Raw genomic sequence first — 22,475 nt, forward strand, 5'->3', positions numbered from 1 at the left:
GATCCATAGGTCCTTGAAAAATCAATGCTTATTTTATCCTCTAGTGAAGAGGCTCTCAGAGAAGAGAAGACAGGTTCCAGATTAGTGTGGTTTAACTGGATGAATTCTATAGCTTTTAAATTTATTTTCTCCATTGCAGAGGGTACCATACCTTTCAAGTAATGCAGGAAATCCCAGCTAAACCCCTCATTGGGCTACCACACCACAGTGTCATGGATAACTAGGAAGGACCCAGGGAATTCCCCAAATAAAACCCCTGAAGCAGATAATGCCTGTTATAACCCTGCCTGAAAAACCAGAGGCCAAGGAGGACCACACATTTCTTATCAACATTGAATGCCAAATAGTGAGGGTGATATTTCTGATGGGTTTATAAATGCATTCCGGTGTTCCCGAGATTTCCAACTCACAGTCAACCACACCTAAACCCAAGGGATTATTTTTTATTTTATCTTATTTTATTTTATTTTATTTTATTTTACTATTTCATGTGAAAGTTTTAAATGTCTGAAGAGGACTACAGTCTCTATAAAGTATTTTTCCTGGCAAATATTTTCCCTTCTCTCAAGAAAAGTAAAATAATGATTACATTTTATTTTATTTTATTATTTTATTTTTTACTTTCCCCTTTACTTTATCTTGATTTTTAAGCTAAAAAATGTCACGGTAATGAGTTTCAGCCATTTTTGAAGATAACTCAGAGACAGGATTTTCCAAGAATCCTTCTACACCCCCTGAAAGAAGAATGTGTTTGTGTCTTCGCGCTCCTGTGTGTGTGTTTAGGGAGAGAAGGTTGCAAATAAGAACAGCATGTGAGCCCATCCATAGAACTACGTGCATTTTGAAACATGACAAATCTGTTTCTGTTCCTCGTTTAATGTCGGGAAATGTGTTTCCTGTTGTAATTGGGGCTATTCACTTTTGGTGATATTTAAAACGGGCCAGAGTCAAGTTGATGTTTGGTTAACCACGAAGGAAATGGCTTTTGATCAGGCAGGCAATTACTAACCAAATTTGGTAACTTCCCAAGCAAAACAAAGGAATTTGTTAGCTATTTTTCTTCTACAGTAATGTGCAAGGCAATTATTTATGAATGAAAGAGAGTTTTCCGTGCTGGTGAGCAATAGGCAGCGGGGAGTGAGCCACCAGGACTAGACTCTCATCACAAAACATCATTTCCAAACTCAGGACGGGAGGGAGTGTCCTTTTTGTGTTGCTCTGTGTGTATATGCCGGAAGGAGGCTAAGTGCAAGTGCCAGCATAATCCTGAGGTGGCAAGATCTCAGCCTGCTGTAACAGAAGAGGCTTGTGGCTACGTCATAAACAATCCTATCCAGGCAACTCAGGAAACAGTGTCTTTCTTCCTTTCTCCACTCTCCTCTGTGAGCTCTGTAGTGCTCCGTTTCAGGGCCGTGGCAGTCGGGAAATACTTCACTTCTGGCCTTCGGGGTGAGGGCTTTTGAGAGACCAGGCTCTAACGCTCCGCAGAACCAGGTAGTTAGCCACGGACAAGTGTTACCAAAAACTAAATTCAACATGATTACATGTGAAGTGCTAGATGTATACTGCCTGGGTAGATGCAGCAGTGGCGGTCTTCTGGGGGCAAATTTGTCATTCCAAAGAGGCTCATCTTTTCTCATGACCTTAGCAGGTGCACTCAATTCCCGGCGGCTCCTACAAAGTCGTACCCGAGGAAGCAGTCCAATAGAAGAGAAAAAAGGCTTGGCTTCTCAAGATTCAGGAGATTTTGACAGAGTTCTGGGGCGACACCACTCACAGGTGCGGGGCCTCCAACAATAACCACTACCTTTTCTTCCTTCCTTCCTTCCTTTTCTTTTCTTTCTTTCTTTCTTTCTTTTTTTAAGCTTGCTACCTGGCTACATGTTAACTCTTAATCCTCATGCTGCTACATGTTAACTCTTAAACCTCACAGCAGCCACAACAAATGAGGTAGGTAACTTCATTCTCCCATTATCCGCGTCAAGTAATCGAGATTTAAGAGAGTACATTAATGGTGGAGCCAGCTGCCAATCTCCAGCTCTGTGGTGACTCTACAAGACCACTGCTCAGGGATCACCAAGTAAGGAATTTTTAAACCGTTTGCCATCATTCCAATAGCCTGCTCCTGCCCCAAGTCCCCGCGGTGATTATCAGAGGGCCCAGGGGCAAAAACCCTGCTGCTTGGAGCCAGCATAAGCTATCCTATTTTGCATGATCCTTTGTCTCCTTGGTGCTGCTCCTGGAGGAAACCTGAACTTCCCAGCAGTTCGCGGGGCGGGCGCCTTCTGCGCACAGCCAGTAACCTAGCTTTCTTCCAGCCAAGCGTACCTCACAGGACCTTTGCTACTGTAGAGCTTGAATCTTGACTTAGTAATTTAGGTCGCGAATGACTGCTCTGGGCTCCAAGATGTGTTCAGAAGTTTGGGGTGAGGTTGCTGCACTCATCAGGGACTCCAAAATCCCTTTCCTGTGATAGTAAAGCTCTGTCTGGGTCAAACAGGCCGTTTTACAAACACTTTAGAAAGTCAAAGCAAAAGTGCCATTTTCTGGTGCTCCTCTGAATCGCTGTTACCCAGTTATATCATCCGACCTGTGACTCAGCTTCCTACTATCTTCCTGGACCAGCATGACCTTTGAAAGACCATGATCCATGGCGCCATCGATTTATTAAAAACACTATTTTGTGAGAAGCCAAGAAGTTTCAGATGTTATTCCCCTTGCCGGAATGAAACAAAATGCCACTGATATTTTTAAATTGGGAGAATTTAGGCGGTTCATTTTTTACCATTCATAGAAAAAATAATATTGGATATGATTAATGGATAATTATTGGCTAGAATTTCAGACAGCATTCTCTCTCTTACTTAGCATAATTGCTTAACTGTGTCCAGATTTACCACTTACCTCTGTTTAAAAAAACATAAGTGGCCAATTCCAGGAGCAATTAGCACATCGTCACCTAGGGAGCCCAATGTGATAACTTTGAATATTAACTTGCAAACAATTATTATTTTAATGAATTTAGGCATATATGTTAGCCTAAGAATAATCTATTGAACCAGTTACAATAATTATGTTTTGATGAAATTTAGGCTTTATTCTCTAGAAAATCTTAAATACAACCCTGTATTCAAATGTTCAATTAAAACTTTTAACACAATGATGCAAGTCTATATTTCACATTGGTGAACTTATTTTTAATATTTTAAAGCCACGTTTATTTAATGAAAAATATGCATTGAAAAATGACTGATTTATTGCTTAGGGTCATCCCAACAACTGAAGTAGATTGAACAGCACATCTAATTGACTGAGCAAAATTTGGTCACAAGGATTATTGCCACAAAATGAACTTATCAAAAGAAAAACAAATAGACCTTGTTACTCAAGTGAAGGAACCTTTATTGGGACAAATCAGGGAGACATGGGGATAGAAAATTCAGAAAACTTTAAAATGGAGAATAGGTTTAAGTATAAGAAAATTAGCCATACTTCACAAGAGAAAGAAATAAAAGACATCCTAATAGGGAGAGAGGAAGTCAAACTATATGCAGACAATATGATTCTTTACCTAGAAAACCTCATGGGCTTGGCCCAAAAGCTCCCTTATCTGATGAACGAATTCAGCAAAGTTTCAGGACACAAAATAAATGTACAAAAATCAGTAGCACTTTTATACACTGACAACATCCAAGCTGACAGCTGAATCAAGAATGCAATCACATTTCCAGTATCCACAAAAAGAATAAAATACCTAGGAATACAGCTAACCAGCGATGTGAAATATCTTTACAACAAGAGTTACAAAACACTTTTCAAAGAAATCTGAGTTGACACAAAATAGGAAGGATCAATATTGTTAAAATGGCCATACTTCCCCAAGCAATCTACAGATTCAATCCTATTCCTGTCAAACTACCAATGACATTCTTCGCATAATTAGAAAAAAAAAAAAACTATTTTAAAATCATATGGAACCAAAATAGAGCTTGAATGGCCAAGGCAATTGAACAAAGATCATGAACAAAGAACAAAAGAACAAAGTTGAAGGCATCATGTTACCCAAATTCAAACTATAATACAAGGCTATAGTAACCAAATAGCATGGTATTGCTACAAAAACAGATACATAGACCAATGTAACAGAATAGAGAGCCCAGAAATAATGCCACACACTTACAACCATCTGATCTTTTACAATGCCCACAAAAACAAGCAATAAGAAAAGAACTCCTTATTTAATAAATGGTACCATATGGCTAGCCATAGGCAGAAGATTGAAACTGGACACTTTCCTTACACCATATGCAAAAATCAACTCAAGGTGAATTAAAGACTTAAATGTAGAAACTAAAACTATAAAAACCTGGGGAGATAACCTAAGAAATATCATTCTGATATAAGACCTGGCAAAGATTTCATTATGAAGATGCCAAAAGCAATTGCAACAAAAACAAAACTTGACAAGTGGGACCTAATTAAACTGACGAGCTTCTGCACAACAAAAGTAAATATCAACAGAGTAAACAGATAACCTACAGAACGGGAAAATATATCCACAAACTATGCATCTGACAAAGGTCTAATATCCAGAATCTATACGGAACTTAAATGAATCAACAAAGAAAAGACAAACCACACCATTAAAAAGTGGGCAAAGGACATGAACAACCACTTTTCAAAAGAAGACATAAATGCAGTTAACAAACATAAAAAAAAATGCTGAACATCATTAATCATTAGAGGAATACAAATCAAAACCACAATGAGATACCATCTCACAACAGTAGGAATGCTTATTGTTAAAAAGTCAAAAAATAACAGATGCTGGCAAGGCAAGGTTGTGGAAGGAAGGGAATGCTTATACACTACTCATGGGAATGTAAATTAGTTCTGCCACTGTGGATAGTAGTGCGGCGATTTCTCAAAGAACTCAAAACAGAATTACCATTCAACCCAGCAATCTCATTATTGGGTGTATATCCAAAGGAATATAAATTGTTCTACTATAAAGGCACATGCATTCATATGTTCATCACAGCACTATTTACAATAGCAAAGACATGGAGTGAACCTAAATGCCCACCAACAGTAGACTAGATAAAGAAAATGTGATACATATACATGACAGAATACTATGCAGCCATAAAAAGGAATGAGATCACGTCTTTTGCGGTAACATGAATGGAGCTGGAGGTCATTATCCTAAGTGAACTAATGCAGGGACAGAAAAACCAAACACAGCATGTTCCCAATTATAAGTGGGAGCTACACAATGAGTTCACATGGACACAAAGAAGGGAATAACAGACACCAGGGCCTACCAGAGAATGGAGGATGAGCAGAAGGAGGTTATTGAAAAAACTACCTATTGAATATTTTGACTATTACCTGCGTGATGAAATAATCTATACACCAACCCCTGTGACATGCAATTTACTTATATAACAAATCTGCACATGTACCCCTGAACCTAAGAAAAGATTTAAAAAGTCATACTTCAAAAGGCTTATTAAAGTGCATGTAGTGATCTCTGATTGAAGTATAAAGATTTTCTTAAATAACAGGAGGTATTTGATGATAATGTTAATTATACTATTACTAAATAATCTTTCTGTACACTTTTTTAGTGCCTGATTTGATAATAGTTATTTATAATTGCTAGAAACAGAAAACAAACCGCTGTCCTTCAACAGGTAAGTGATTAAACAAATTTGGTACATATGTACCACAATAAAAAGGAATAAACTATTGATACACACTATAACCAGATGAATCTCCAGTTGATCTTCTTCTAATTCCTAGTTTCCTATTGTTTGGTGAGTTGCTGTAGCTTCACTGTAATTATTTATATGGCTTTAATTTTGTAATTGTGTTCAGCATGAAAATAAAACAAGTGAGGAAGGTTTTAATTATATAATTGCAATGTCCATCTTTATTTATGGTTTCTAAATTAATGAGATTCCCCCTCCCCAATGATAAAATTAAATCACATATAGTAAATGTGGCTGTCATTATAGTAGTGGCATTAAATTAGAAATTTAATAGTAGGAAAATCTATGAAATTTTCTATATTTTATTTATAAATTGATTTTTCTCTTTTTATTGGTACTGATAGAACCCAGCTGAGATAACTTTATCTCTAATTAGATGACATATTATTTTAAAGCATATCAAATAGTGTTTTATTTCTTTATTACAACATGTTTCAAAAACTCAGAAAAAGATAAACCAAATCATTTTAATTTTCTGTGATGAAAAATGAAATGAACAGAAAAAGACGATTGGAATAATATAATTAGAAACATTTTTGAAGTGGATGTAGCTTTATATGGTATGTTGGATGACATTTTCTGTTGAATTGGGGGAATGTTTGTTATAGATTGGCTCAGATCATTATCACATTTTGTGATCTAACTGAATTCCAATAAATTACTTTTAAGTTATGTGGTACTCTCTGGTCAGTAAACAAAAGAAATAAAGCCCAATATTAAATAAGTTTATTAGAAACTGATTTATATGCCTTTAAAGGAAGCATCTTATTTTTATACTTGTGAATGTAAGCAATATTCTCATTATGTATTAATTTTTCTAAAGCTCAAAGATTAATTCCAAACTAGGGACTACAGCATAACTAAACTCAGCTGAGAGGCAATTGAATTTTTTTGTGGTTCTACTAACTGTTTCATTCTTGCAATAACAAAAAGCTGGTGTCTTGCTTTCAGGTAATAGTTCATTTTGAAACATCACCTGTATTTAATTTGGTAACTGATATTATTATCTTTTATATTTTCATCTGATTATCTTAAAAGCTTTTGGCTTTCTTCAGTGTTATAGTTATGAATTTGATGCTAACAGATTTTCTATTATAAAATGTATTGTCACTAACCCAATCCATATTTGAATATTTATAAGATAGAACACAAAATTGGCGAACATCTGAAAAAATTATCTTTTTCCCTTACTGTGTCATTATATTTTTATACTTTACATACTTAATTATAAAAAAGAACAATGGTTTTCCTTAGAAAGTCTTCCAGTGAGTAAAGCATAGAAGTGACGTTAAAGTATAGTAGTTAAGAGAACCAGATGCAGAGTCAGAGAGACCTAGGTCACAGTTTTGAATCTGCCACTTATTACCTGATAACTTTGAATGAATTACTCAGCTTTTCAGAGCCTCAATTTTTCCATCTATAAAATGTGGATAAGAGCAACACTTATCTCACAGATTTTCTCTAAGAATGCGATAATTCATGGCCAGCATCTTGCTAACTTCCATTGAACATTCATTAACAATAACAACAGTGCTCATTGACTTACATCCAATATTTTCAAGAAAATTTCTGATGTGAAACCACTTCAAATAATTAAATTTTTTTTCAAATTCAAGTTTAGATTTTTTTACAGCTGTTATCTAATAGTGTAATCTCACCTTGGTTAAAAGCTAAAGTGCAATACTTTAATTTCTGATACTTTTATACTTTGATTAGAAATGAGAGGTAAAATCAGACAGATCAGACAGTATAATTAAAAAACACTGAATCACGCACTTTGCTTTCCTTTCCCATACATTTAAAAAACTTATTTTGGAATAATTTTAGATTTACAAGCAGTTGGAAGAAATAATAAAAGATCCTGTGTACTCTTTATCCAGTTTCTCCCATGGTAATATCTTGCAAAAGCATGTACAATAGCACAATCAAGATATTGACGTTAATATGAACCAAAAATTTTGTTCATCTTTCACCAGTTTTGCATATATCCATTTGTATGTGCAAGCCCATGTATATATTTAGTTCTATGCAATTTTATCACACATGTAGATTTTTGTGTTCACCACCATAGTCAAGATACAGAACAGTTCAATCACCACAAAGATTCTTTATGCTTCCTTTTTATAACTATACTCACTTCCCTCCATCCCACCTCCATAAATGAAATTTACACAATATAATCTTTGGGATTGGATTTTTTATTCAGCATATTTCCCTGGAGATTTATCCAGTTATGATGTGTATCAACAGTTTATTCCTTTTTGTACACATTTTGTTTAATCACTTACCTGTTGAAGGACACTGGGTTGTTTTCAGGTTCTGACGATCACAAATAACTATTATGAGCATTCATGTACAGGTTTTTAAAAACTGCTCCTTCTCTCCATCACCATGCCATATTATTTTTATTTGCTCCCTTTGACCATCCTCTTGGATTGTCAATGATTCAACTACAGTTTTTTTCACTGCTCAACTGGTCATTTCTCACTTTCAAGATAATAAGAGGCATAGCAGAATGATGAAATTATTTTGATAAGTTCTGATTAATCTGATAAATGTAGTGACTAGGGATTACTCTTATTACTAGTTGCAAATGAATAAAAAAGTGCTATATTTCTGTGATAGGTAATATTCAGCCCTCAGCCATTATTTTGAAATTGCTGACAGGGAGAAAACTAAAACATACATTTAAGAATTAGGAAGATCATATCTCAAGTGGATATATGGTAAAAGAGTATTTTATACAAGTGTATTGCATTCATATGTCACTAGTAAAAGTTAAAAAGGATTAAATTGTATTACTTTGGACTCTGAAGACACCTTAATTACTTGACACTACATACTGGAATTTTATTTTCATTTGGCGTGCTGTAAAGAATTTCAGAATACACGAGGGCATTTTTGGTTTATCAATTTTACAACAGGACACAGATATACAGTTATTTTTAATAATTTGTGTAACATAGAAAGATGACACATTTTTGCCTAAATAGCTTTTCTTCTAATCAGAGTCAGCTACTTCCACTGCTTTTCACTTTTCTTTGAAAGAAAATCATACAAACATTTGTTTTCTTCTGTGCTTTGGATTTGGACTGAAGTCTGGGTTCTTTAACCTCTGGTTTCTCTTTGCACATTTTCCATTTCACATAATTAGGTATAGGATAGTTTTGTTTTGTTTTTCATATTAGTGAATAACTGTCATATAGATATGAATTGGCAATATTCACTTCACACTTTAGTATTTCCAAAGCAAATCTTTATATAACCAGATCAATAAATTACTGGAACATCATTTGAAGCTTAGAATATTTTTTTCTACCAGTGGATCTTTTAAAATATATTATAAAAGGCATTTATTATAACAATATTTTGTCATTTTTTGCTCCATAGTTTTAGAACTCATCATAGTTGATTTAGCCTTTGAAGTATGTAGATAAATTGAATTCCCTGAAGCTTGACTGCTTGAGTGTTTTTCATTTACCGTAATAAACAGTGAGATCCTGCATTTTTCCAGTATTATATAAACATAGGGGAATTAGTTCAGTCTCAATGATCAAAATTCTCCTTCCTCCCACAGTAATGTACCCCGATGTGGTCCAACTGTCCACCTGGATAGTGAATTCCACTTCGTAAAGGATGCATTTTTTTGGATACAAAGTACACTATAGTGCACCCTGGATAAAGATCGTGTTCATAAGAGAGTTATTGTCATTAGATAACTCAACAGTTTTGAAATTCATCAAAAATCAACGTTAGCAGTAAAGCTAAAGTTTCAGAATACTATGATTTCAACAAAGTATTCAAATGCCAATAAATATATTCCATGTAAATAGGTTGCCATGTAAATGTACTGAAATAACTGATTATGAGGATATTTGAAAATACATATTGCTGAGAATTTATAGAACAAAATGCAAAGTTGAAATAGAAAAGTCATAGAAGTATGAAGTAATAGTCCAGGTCTCATATTTTGTGATATTATCTTATATATCTTGAACTAAAAAGCAAGTTTAACTTACAAAAATACAATTTTACTTTAATATTGTGTCCATTAATTACTTGAGACAAAATCCATTACAAATATCCTTCTGTAAATTGAAGTTTGAAGCATATTTTAATATGTATCATTATCAATTAAGGAGAAAAAATTTAGTGTAATTTATGATATTAGGCATAGTAGAAATAATCTAGAAGCAATATTATACTTGCATTGACAAAGTGACATAATAGCAATAAGATTTCTATATTGAAGGATCTGATCATAATTCACTAAAATACAAAGGGTTTATTATTCTGTCCTTTATAGTCACACGCTTAAGTTGCTTCATCAAAGATAGTTTTGACTGTTTAGATTCAATTATTGCCTGTTATTAAATCAAACCATTAAAATAGGGGGCGGAGCAAGATGGCCAAATAGGAACAGCTCCAGTCTCCAACTCCCAGCGCGAACGACACAGAAGACCGGTGATTTCTGCATTTTCAACGGAGGTACTGGGTTCATCTCACTAGGGAGTGCCAGACAATCTGTGCTGGTCAACTGCTGCAGCCCGACCAGCGAGAGCTGAAGCAGGGTGAGGCATCGCCTCACCTGGGAAGCACAAGGGGGAAAGGAATCCCTTTTCCTAGCCAGGGGAACTGAGACACACAACACCTGGAAAATCGGGTAACTCCCACCCCAATACTGCGTTTTAAGCAGGACACACCAGGAGATTATATCCCAAACCTGGCCAGGAGGGTACCACGCCCACGGAGCCTCCCTCACTGCTAGCACAGCAGTCTGCGATCTAACCACAAGGCAGCACTGAGGCTGGGGAGGGGCGCCCACCATTGCTGAGTCTTAAGTAGGTAAACAAAGCTGCTGAGAAGCTCGAACTGGGTGGAGCTCACAGCAGCTCAAGGAAACCTGCCTGTCTCAGTAGACTCCACCTCTGGGGACAGGGCATAGCTAAACAGCAACAACAACAACAACAAGAAAAAAGCAGCAGAAACCTCTGCAGACGCAAATGACTCTGTCTGACAGCTTTGAAGAGAGCAGTGGATCTCCCAACACGGAGGTTGAGATCTGAGAAGGGACAGAGGGCCTGCTCAAGTGGGTCCCTGACGCCTGAGTAGCCTAACTGGGAGACGTCCTCCACTAAGGGCAATCTGACACCCCACACCTCACAGGGTGGAGTACACCCCTGAGAGGAAGCTTCCAAAGTAAGAATCAGACAGGTACACTCGCTGTTCAGCAATATTCTATCTTCTGCAGCCTCTGCTGCTGATACCCAGGCAAACAGGGTCTGGAGTGGACCTCAAGCAATCTCCAACAGACCTACAGCTGAGGGTCCTGACTCATAGAAGGAAAACTAACAAACAGGAAGGACACCCACACCAAAACCCCATCAGTACGTCACCATCAACAAAGACCAGAGGCAGATAAAACCACAAAGATGGGGAAAAAGCAGGGCAGAACAGCTGGAAATTCAAAAAATAAGAGCGCATCTCCCCCTGCAAAGGAGCGCAGCTCATCGCCAGCAACGGATCAAAGCTGGACGGAGAATGACTTTGACGAGATGAGAGAAGAAGGCTTCAGTCCATCAAACTTCTCAGACCTAAAGGAAGAATTACATACCGAGCGCAAAGACTAAAAATCTTGAAAAAAGAGTGGAAGAATTGATAGCTAGAGTAATTAATGCAGAGAAGGTCATAAATGAAATGAAAGAGATGAAAACCATGACACGAGAAATACGTGACAAATGCACAAGCTTCAGTAACCAACTCGATCAAGTGGAAGAAAGAGTATCAGCGATTGAGGATCAAATGAATGAAATGAAGCAAGAAGAGAAATCTAAAGAAAAAAGAAGAAAAAGAAATGAACAAAGCCTGCAAGAAGTATGGGATTATGTAAAAAGACCAAATCTACGTCTGATTGGGATGCCTGAAAGTGAGGGGGAAAATGGAACTAAGTTGGGAAACACTCTTCAGGATATCATCCAGGAGAACTTCCCCAACCTAGTAGGGCAGACCAACATTCAAATCCAGGAAATACAGAGAATGCCACAAAGATACTCCTCGAGAAGAGCAACTGCAAGACACATAATTGCCAGATTCACCAAAGTTGAAATGAAGGAAAAAATCTTAAGGGCAGCCAGAGAGAAAGGTCGGGTTATCCACAAAGGGAAGCCCATCAGACTAACAGCAGATCTCTCAGCAGAAACTCTCCAAGCCAGAAGAGAGTGGGGGCCAATATTCAATATTCTTAAAGAAAAGAATTTTAAACCCAGAATTTCATATCCAGCCAAACTAAGTTTCATAAGTGAAGGAGAAATAAAATCCTTTACAGATAAGCAAATGCTTAGAGATTTTGTCACCACCAGGCCTGCCTTACAAGAGACCCTGAAGGAAGCACTAAACATGGAAAGGAACAACCGGTACCAGCCATTGCAGAAACATGCCAAAATGTAAAGACCATTGAGGCTAGGAAGAAACTGCATCAACTAACGAGCAAAATAACCAGTTAATATCATAATGGCAGGATCAAGTTCACACATAACAATCTTAACCTTAAATGTAAATGGACTAAATGCTCCAATTAAAAGACACAGACTGGCAAACTGGATAAAGAGTCAAGACCCATCAGTCTGCTGTATTCAGGAGACCCATCTCACATGCAGAGACATATATAGGCTCAAAATAAAGGGATGGAGGAAGATCTACCAAGCAAATGGAGAACAAAAAAAAGCAGGGGTTGCAATACTAGTTTCTGATAAAACAGACTTTAAACCATCAAAGATCAAAAGAGACAAAGAAGGCCATTACATAATGGTAAAGGGATCAATTCAACAGGAAGAGCTAACTATCCTAAATATATATGCACCCAATACAGGAGCACCCAGATTCATCAAGCAAGTCCTTAGAGACTTACAAAGAGACTTAGACTCCCATACAATAATAATGGGAGACTTCAACACTCCACTGTCAACATTAGACAGATCAACGAGACAGAAAGTTAACAAGGATATCCAGGAATTGAACTCATCTCTGCAGCAAGCAGACCTAATAGACCTCTATAGAACTCTCCACCCCAAATCAACAGAACATACATTCTTCTCAGCACCACATCACACTTATTTCAAAATTGACCACATAATTGGAAGTAAAGCACTCCTCAGCAAATGTACAAGAACAGAAATTATAACAAACTGTCTCTCAGACCACAGTGCAATCAAACTAGAACTCAGGACTAAGAAACTCAATCCAAACTGCTCAACTACATGGAAACTGAACAACCTGCTCCTGAATGACTACTGGGTACATAACGGAATGAAGGCAGAAATAAACATGTTTTTTGAAACCAATGAGTACAAAGATACAACATACCAGAATCTCTGGGACACATTAAAGCAGTGTGTAGAGGGAAATTTATAGCACTAAATGCCCACAAGAGAAAGCTGGAAAGATCTAAAATTTACACTCTAACATCACAATTAAAAGAACTAGAGAAGCAAGAGCAAACACATTCGAAAGCTAGCAGAAGGCAAGAAATAACTAAGATCAGAGCAGAACTGAAGGAGATAGAGACACAAAAAACACTCCAAAAAATCAATGAATCCAGGAGTTGGTTTTTTGAAAAGATCAACAAAATTGACAGACCGCTAGCAAGACTAATAAAGAAGAAAAGAGAGAAGAATAAAATAGACACAATAAAAAATGATAAAGGGGATATCACCACCGACCCCACAGAAATACAAACTACCATCAGAGAATACTATAAAAACCTCTACCCAAATAAACTAGAAAATCTAGAAGAAATGGATAATTTCCTGGACACTTACACTCTTCCAAGACTAAACCAGGAAGAAGTTGAATCCCTGAATAGACCAATAGCAGGCTCTGAAATTGAGGCAATAATTAATAGCCTACCAATGAAAAAAAGTCCAGGGCCAGATGGATTCACAGCTGAATTCTACCAGAGGTACAAGGAGGAGTTGGTACCATTCCTTCTGAAACTATTCCAATCAATAGAAAAAGAGGGAATCCTCCCTAACTCATTTGATGAGGCCAACATCATCCTGATACCAAAGCCTGGCAGAGACACAACTAAAAAAGAGAATTTTAGACCAATATCCCTGATGAACATCGATGCAAAAATCCTCAATAAAACACTGGCAAACCGGATTCAGCAGCACATCAAAAAGCTTATCCACCATGATCATGTGGGCTTCATCCCTGGGATGCAAGGCTGGTTCAACATTCGCAAATCAATAAACATAATCCAGCATATAAACAGAACCAAAGACAAGAACCACATGATTATCTCAATAGATGCAGAAAAGGCTTTTGACAAAATTCAACAGCCCTTCATGTTAAAAACGCTCAAGAAATTCGGTATTGATGGAACGTACCTCAAAATAATAAGGGCTATTAATGACAAACCCACAGCCAATATCATACTGAATGGGCAAAAACTGAAAAAATTCCCTTTGAAAACTGGCACAAGACAGGGATGCCCTCTCTCACCACTCCTATTCAACATAGTGTTGGAAGTTCTGGCTAGGGCAATCAGGCAAGAGAAAGAAATCAAGGGTATTCAGTTAGGAAAAGAAGAAGTCAAATTGTCCCTCTTTGCAGATGACATGATTGTAAATTTAGAAAATCCCATTGTCTCAGCCCAAAATCTCCTTAAGCTGATAAGCAACTTCAGCAAAGTCTCAGGATACAAAATTAATGTGCCAAAATCACAAGCATTCTTATACACCAGTAACAGACAAACAGAGAGCCAAATCATGAATGAACTTCCATTCACAATTGCTTCAAAGAGAATAAAATACCTAGGAATCCAACTGACAAGGGATGTAAAGGACCTCTTCAAGGAGAACTACAAACCACTGCTCAGTGAAATAAAAGAGGACACAAACAAATGGAAGAACATACCATGCTCATGGATAGGAAGAATCAATATCGTGAAAATGGCCATACTGCCCAAGGTTATTTATAGATTCAATGCCATCCCCATCAAGCTACCAATGAGTTTCTTCACAGAATTGGAAAAAACTGCTTTAAAGTTCATATGGAACCAAAAAAGAGCCCGCATCTCCAAGACAATCCTAAGTCAAAAGAACAAAGCTGGAGGCATCAGGCTACCTGACTTCAAACTATACTACAAGGCTACAGTAACCAAAACAGCATGGTACTGGTACCAAAACAGAGATATAGACCAATGGAACAGAACAGACTCCTCAGAAATAATACCACACATCTACAGCCATCTGATCTTTGACAAACCTGAGAGAAACAAGAAATGGGGAAAGGATTCCCTATTTAATAAATGGTGCTGGGAAAATTGGCTAGCCATAAGTAGAAAGCTGAAACTGGATCCTTTCCTTACTCCTTATATGAAAATTAATTCAAGATGGATTAGAGACTTAAATGTTAGACCTAATGCCATAAAAACCCTAGAGGAAAACCTAGGTAGTACCATTCAGGAAATAGTCATGGGCAAAGACTTCATGTCTAAAACACCAAAAGCAACAGCAGCAAAAGCCAAAATTGACAAATGGGATCTCATTAAACTAAAGAGCTTCTGCACAGGAAAAAAAACTACCATCAGAGTGAACAGGCAACCTACAGAATGGGAGAAAAGTTTTGCCATCTACTCATCTGACAAAGGGCTAATATCCAGAACCTACAAAGAACTCAAACAAATTTACAAGAAAAAAACAAACAACCCCATCAAAAAGTGGGCAAAGGATATGAACAGACATTTCTCCAAAGAAGACATTCAAACAGCCAACAGACACATGAAAAAATGCTCATCATCACTGGCCATCAGAGAAATGCAAATCAAAACCACAATGAGATACCATCTCACACCAGTTAGAATGGCAATCATTAAAAAGTCAGGAAACAACAGGTGCTGGAGAGGATGTGGAGAAATAGGAACACTTTTACACTGTTGGTGGGATTGTAAACTAGTTCAACCATTATGGAAAACAGTATGGAGATTCCTCAAAGATCTAGAACTAGATGTACCATATGACCCAGCCATCCCATTACTGGGTATACACCCAAAGGATTATAAATCATGCTGCTATAAAGACACATGCACACGTATGTTTATTGCGGCACTATTCACAATAGCAAAGACTTGGAATCAACCCAAATGTCCATCAGTGACAGACTGGATTAAGAAAATGTGGCACATATACACCATGGAATACTATGCAGCCATCCAAAATGATGAGTTTGTGTCCTTTGTAGGGACATGGATGCAGCTGGAAACCATCATTCTTAGCAAACTATCACAAGAACAGAAAACCAAACATCGCATGTTCTCACTCATAGGTGGGAACTGAACAATGAGATCACTTGGACTCAGAAAGGGGAACATCACACATTGGGGCCTATCATGGGGAGGGGGGAGGGGGGAGGGATTGCATTGGGAGTTATACCTGATGTCAGTGACGAGTTGATGGGTGCTGATGAGTTGATGGGTGCAGCACAGCAACATGGCACAGGCATACATATGTAACAAACCTGCACGTTATGCACATGTACCCTAGAACTTAAAGTATAATAATAATAAAAAAAAAGAAAGAAAAAAAAAAGAGAAAGAGGTTTAATGGACTCACAGTTCCACGTGGCTAAGGAGGCCTTATAATTATGGCAGAAGGCAAAAGGCATGTCTTACCTGGTGACAGACAAGAGACAATGAGAGCCCAGTTAAAGGAAGAACCCCTTATAAAACCATCAGATCTCTTCAGACTTATTCACTACCATGAGAACCGTTTGAGTGGAATCACCCACATGATCCATTTATCTTCCACTGAGTCCCTCCACAACATATGAGAATTATGGGAGTTACAATTTAAGATGAGATTTGGGTGGAGAGACAGCCAAACCATCTCACATATATTATAAATATATCTGAGACTCACATAATATATAATTATATATGAGACTCAAATCAAGCACTCAACCCCTTTTACAACAGCTGCAAAAAATAAAATAAAATACTTAAGAATATATCTAAACAAGGAAGTGAAAGACGTCTACAAGGAAAACTACAAAACACTGCTGAAAGAATCATAGATGACACAAACAAGTGAAAAAGCATCCCACGCTTATGGATAGGTAAGATCAATAATATTGTAACTATGAAGATACTGCCAAAATAATCTATAAATTTAATGTAATTCCCATCAAAATACCATCATCATTATTCACCGTACTAGAAAACAATCTTAAAATTCATATGGAACCAAAAAAAAAGCCTACATAGAATTACTAGCAATTCCTTTTCTAGTTATATACCAAAAATAATTGAAAGCAGTTACCTGAACAGATATTAGTTCACATACATTCATAGCATCATTATTTACAATAGACAAAATGTGGAAGCAACCCAAGTATTCATCAAGTATGAACAGATAAACTAAATTTGGTACATACACATGATGCAGTATTATCCAGCCTTAAAAAGCAACAAAATTCTGACATACACTACAAAATAGAAGAGGTATGTAATGTAGTCAAATTCATACATTGGGGATATCTAGGTCTTGAGGGAAGTGTAGAATGGGGAGATATTTTATGAATATGGAGTTTCAGCTTGGGAAGATGAAAATATTTTGTAGGTGGTGGTGGTAATTGTTGCACAACAATGTGATACACTAAATGCTAATAAGCTTTCTTAAAAAGGGTCAAAAAATTTAAAAAAATACAAAAGTCAAAATTGTGCACTGCATGCTATGTAATTTTTACCACATAAAGTGATCTCAAACAAATACTCTGATTTTACACTAAGGCAGTAAAAAATAGTATCAAACTAAATCTAAATGTCTGTAGAACATTTAATGCTATAGCTTTACTTGATATTTAGTAATTGCAGAAAATATTAACTATTATTATTATTTTACTGTTTTATTATTTATCTACAGGTCAAGACTGAATCAATATATACGCCCTTTCTTTGGACTGAATTTTTTGGTTAACTGAATAATTTAGTCAAAATAATTATGAATTTGAGACATTTATATTATATCACTCCTTTTTCCAACATGATGCTTTCTGCTTGGCTGATTTGAAATTTTGGATGGGTGAGAAAAATCTATACTAATATGACTGAATATTTATTTATATATTTATGTATTGAGCATTAATTTTTTAAATTCTGATAATACACACGATGTGGTGTATACCTTCTTTACAAATATTAATTGTATATTATCGTTACTATCTGTGCACTGTTGTACAGCAGATTGCTAGAACTTTTTCACCTCATATGACTGAAATTTTCTACCAATCAAACTGCAACTAATTCCCCCTTCTCCCAGTCCCTGGCAAGCACCATTCTACCATCTGCTTCAATGAATTTGTCTACTTAAGATACCTCACATAAGTGGAACTATGTGGCATTCGTCTTTTTGTGACAGGCTTATTTCAGTTAGCATAATGTCCTCAAAATCCATGTTGCAGAATTGTATGTGACAGAATTTTCTTATTTTTTAAACCTGTATAACATTTTACTGTGTGTACATAATATTAATACAGTTTCTTTATTAATTTATCCATTGATGGACATTCAGTTTGTTTCTACCTCTTTGCTAATGTGAATAATGCTGCAGTAAACATGGGTAGAAAAATGCCTTTCTGAGATATGTTTTTAATTATTTTAAGCTAGCAGAAGGAAAAAAATAATAAAGATTAAAGATAAAATTATTGGAAACTAGAAAAAGCATTAAACAAAATCAATGTAATCTAATATTAGTCCTTTAAAAAATATTATCAAAATAAACATTTAGCAAGACTTACTTAGAAAAAAAGACTCAAACTCCTTAAATGAGAAATGAATGCAGAAATTGTACTATCTCCCTTAAAGAAATAAATATACTTAGAATATTATAAACAATTTTACACCAACATTTATATAACCTACATGAAATTGACAGAGTATTGAAAACACAGAAACTACCAATACTATTAAAAAAAAAATCTAAAAGTCTTGTAACAAGGGAAGAGTTTTAATCCAGGTCCTTTTAATTAAAATAAAAATAACCTTTAAAAAACATCAGAACTAGATGGCTTCACTAGTAAATTGTATGATTCACTTAAAAGGCAATTAAAAATAGTAACTAAAAGTTCTTCCAAAAGAATAAAAGAGAGGGCAACACATCCCATCTGATTCCACTAGGCCAATATTATACTGATGCCAAAGGGACAGAAAAACATTACAAGAAAAGAAAACTGCAGAGCAATAGCCCTTATTAGTACAGTTGCAATATTTTCAACAAATACGAGCAAACTAAATGAGGCAGCATATTAGAAGGATTATATGCTATCAACAACTGGGATTTATCCCATGAGTGCAAGAGTGGTTCAGCTTATAAAAATCAATGAATGCAATATGCTACCTTAATAGAGTAAAGGAAAAAAAGCACATAATCATCTCAATTGCAGAATAAAAAGCATTTGACAAAATAAAACCTTTTTTTCATAATAAAACTCAACAAACTAGGACCAGAAGGACACTTTCTCAATATGAAAAAGGGCATATATAAAAGAAAAAAGTGACATTACATTAATTATTACTTATTAATTATTACAATAATTATTAATTATTAATGTAATAATTATTACATTAATTATTAGAACAGAAATCTTTCCCCTTAAGATCAGGAAGAAGACAAGGATGCTATGTTTCACCATATATTTAACATAATATTGGAAGTAACATTAGGCAAGAATAAGAGACAAAAAGCATCCAAATAGAAAAAAAAAAAAAGAAGTAAAACAATCTCTATTTGCAGATAGCATGATTCTGTATCTAAAAAGTGTCAAACAACTTGCAAAAATTAGAATACATAAATGAATTCAGAAAAATTTTAAGGTACAAAATCAACATGCAAAAACTAGTTTTCTTATTAGTCACAATGATCATTCAAAAGAAAAAGTGAAGAAAACAATTTTATTACAATAAGGTTCAAAACAGTAAAATGCTTAGAAGTACTTGAAGGAGTTGTTAGACTTATGCACAGAATGTTGGAAAACTTTGTGGAAGAAATTATATTTGACCTAAATTAATTAACAGATACCCTATGTTTGTGTACTAAAAGACTATACTTTTATAATGGCAATGTCGACGGAAGGGGTCAAACATTGTGAAATAGTTGAAGAGATTTATTTTGAGCCAAATATAAAGCTATGACCCATGGCACAGCCACAGAAGGTCCTGAGAATATTTCCCCATGGTGATTGGGCTACAGCTTGAGTTTATACATTTTAGGGAGACATAAGACATCAATCAACACATGTAAGATGTACATTGGTTTGGTATAGAAAGGGGGGACAACTTGAAGTAGGGGTGAGAGGGAGCCTTCCAGGCCATAGGTAGATTCAAATTTTTTATGATTAGAAACTGGATGAAAGAGTTGAAAGAAATGTCTGGATTAAGATTAGAGGTTGTGTATATACCCAGTAATGGGATGGCTGGGTCAAATGGTATTTCTAGTTCTAGATCCTTGAGGAATCGCCACACTGTTTCCCACAATAGTTGAACTAGTTTACAGTCCCACCAACAGTGTAAAAGTGTTCCTATTTCTCTACATCCTCTCCAGCACCTATTGTTTCCTGATTTTTTAATGATTATCATTCTAAGTGGTGTGAGATGGTACCTCATTGCGGTTTTGATTTGCATTTCTCTGATGGCAAGTGACGATGAGCATTTTTTCATATACATCATGGAATACTATGCAGCCATTAAAAAGGATGAGTTCATGTACTTTGTAGGGACATGGATGCAGCTGGAAACCATCATTCTCAGCAAACTATCACAAGAACAGAAAACCAAATACTGCATGTTCTCACTCATAGGTAGGAATTGAAAAATGAGATCACTTGGACACAGGAAGGGGAACATCACACACCGGGTCCTATTGTGGGGAGGGGGTAGGGGGGAGGGATAGCATTAGGAGATATACCTAATGTAAATGACGAGTTAATGGGTGCAGCACACCAATATGGCTCACGTATACATATGTAACAAACCTGCACATTGTTCACATGTACCCTAGAACTTAAAGTATAATTTAAAAAAAATCAGAAACGCTACATATTAAATGTATCTGACTTTTCTATTTCAATGCCAGTATAATACAATTATGAGTATTAATACCATTATTTCTCTTTATAGTCATGTTCTTATGCCATATTTCATACATGATTTACCAGTAATTATTTCAAACACTGAGATAAAATTTTTATAATTTTAAAAGTAATATGTCATTACTGAAGATTCAGAAAAGTAAAACTGATAAAGCAATGCGTTTTAGTCTTTACTCCAAAGAAGCCCTTTAAAACATTCAAGTATATTTTTCCAGACTGATTGCATTTATACATTTCTAATAATTACAGAACCCTTTTAATTTTCCTTTTACACCTAACATTTTAGCCAACATCTAAGTCTCTAGTCTTCATGTTCAACGTTTAATGATTCTGTATAGTTTACTTAGATATTTTCATGCTTGTGATGTTTCATTTATTTTCTTCTTGTATGTTTGAATAACAAAAATAAAGCAGTGATGAACATTCTTGTATCTGAAAAAAAAAAAAATTAGAGGTTTTGAAGACCAAGGTTTTATCATGCAGATGAAGACTTCAGAAACCAAGCTTCAGAACTCTTATGAGATCTACAAAGTTGCCAGACCTTTAGTTAATCCTCTTCTGAATCAGGGAAAAGGAAGAGAAGTCTCTACAGAATGTAGATTTTCCCAAAAAGAGACAACTTTACAGGGCCACTGTAGTACCTATCAAAGAAATATATTTTGGGGTAAAATATTTCAATTTCTTTCATAACCTTCTATCTTTCATGAGACACTATATTAAAGCCAGGTTGAAATTTGTTGTCTCATTGCTAAAAAGTGTCTGCTTTGTCAGTCTTAAAATCTCTGTTTAGATGTTAAAATTGGTCAGCTTTGCTGGAATTCCAGAGGAGGGCATAAGGTATGTGTGACCCTCCCTGAACTAGATTTTCAGGAGGGTCTAAGCTAGATTTTCAGGTTAACTTTGGAATGGACTTGGCCAAGGAACTGGGGGTACATCAATCATTTAAGAGAAGTAGAATTTTATATTTGGTGTATAGCAATACTCTACAAAGAAACCTACAGATTTAATTCAATCCCTATAAAAAGTTTGCAGCCTCTTTTTTAAATAGAAAAATAAAATGTGTTCATGTGGACATAGAGAGCAGAATAATAAATAAAGGAGACTCAGAAGGGTGAGAGGGTGGTAGGGAGAGAATAATGAGAAATTGGCTAATGGCTACAATGTACACTATTTGGGTGATGGATAACTTAGAATTCCTTACTAGACTACTGTGCAATTTATGCATGTAGCAAAATTGCACATGTGTCCCATGAGTTTGTACAAATGAAAAGTAGAAAAACAAAACAAAAACCATAAAATTTATATTTACTTACAAAAGACCTGAAATATTCAAAACTATGATGAAAAAGAACAATGTTGGAGGACACACACATTCAAATTTCAAAAGTTACTATTAAGCTATAGTAATAGAAAAATGATAGTGACATAAGCATAGACATACAGGTCAATGGAATGGAATTAGGAATGCAGAAAGAAATCCATACAACTGTGGTGAATTGATTTTCAACAGGAGTGTCAAGACCGTACAATGAAAAATTATAGTTTCTTCAACAAATT

General features: G+C 35.7%; 1 long non-coding RNA gene across 2 annotated transcripts; it reads left to right on the forward strand.

Annotated features, from left to right (window-relative positions):
- The first annotated feature begins 1,381 nt into the window (after positions 1-1,381).
- On the forward strand, positions 1,382-18,240 carry LOC105464419 (uncharacterized). 2 transcript variants are annotated; one of them, XR_976820.2, is made up of 3 exons: positions 1,382-1,494; positions 1,649-1,779; positions 17,696-18,240. It is a non-coding gene; the product is annotated as an uncharacterized lncRNA (long non-coding RNA). The 2 variants fall into 2 exon arrangements; XR_011618367.1 differs by lacking the exon at positions 17,696-18,240 and adding an exon at positions 10,167-10,432.
- The last annotated feature ends 4,235 nt before the right edge of the window (positions 18,241-22,475 follow it).

This window comes from Macaca nemestrina, chromosome X (assembly GCF_043159975.1).
Source record: "Macaca nemestrina isolate mMacNem1 chromosome X, mMacNem.hap1, whole genome shotgun sequence".
Lineage (NCBI taxonomy): Eukaryota > Metazoa > Chordata > Mammalia > Primates > Cercopithecidae > Macaca > Macaca nemestrina.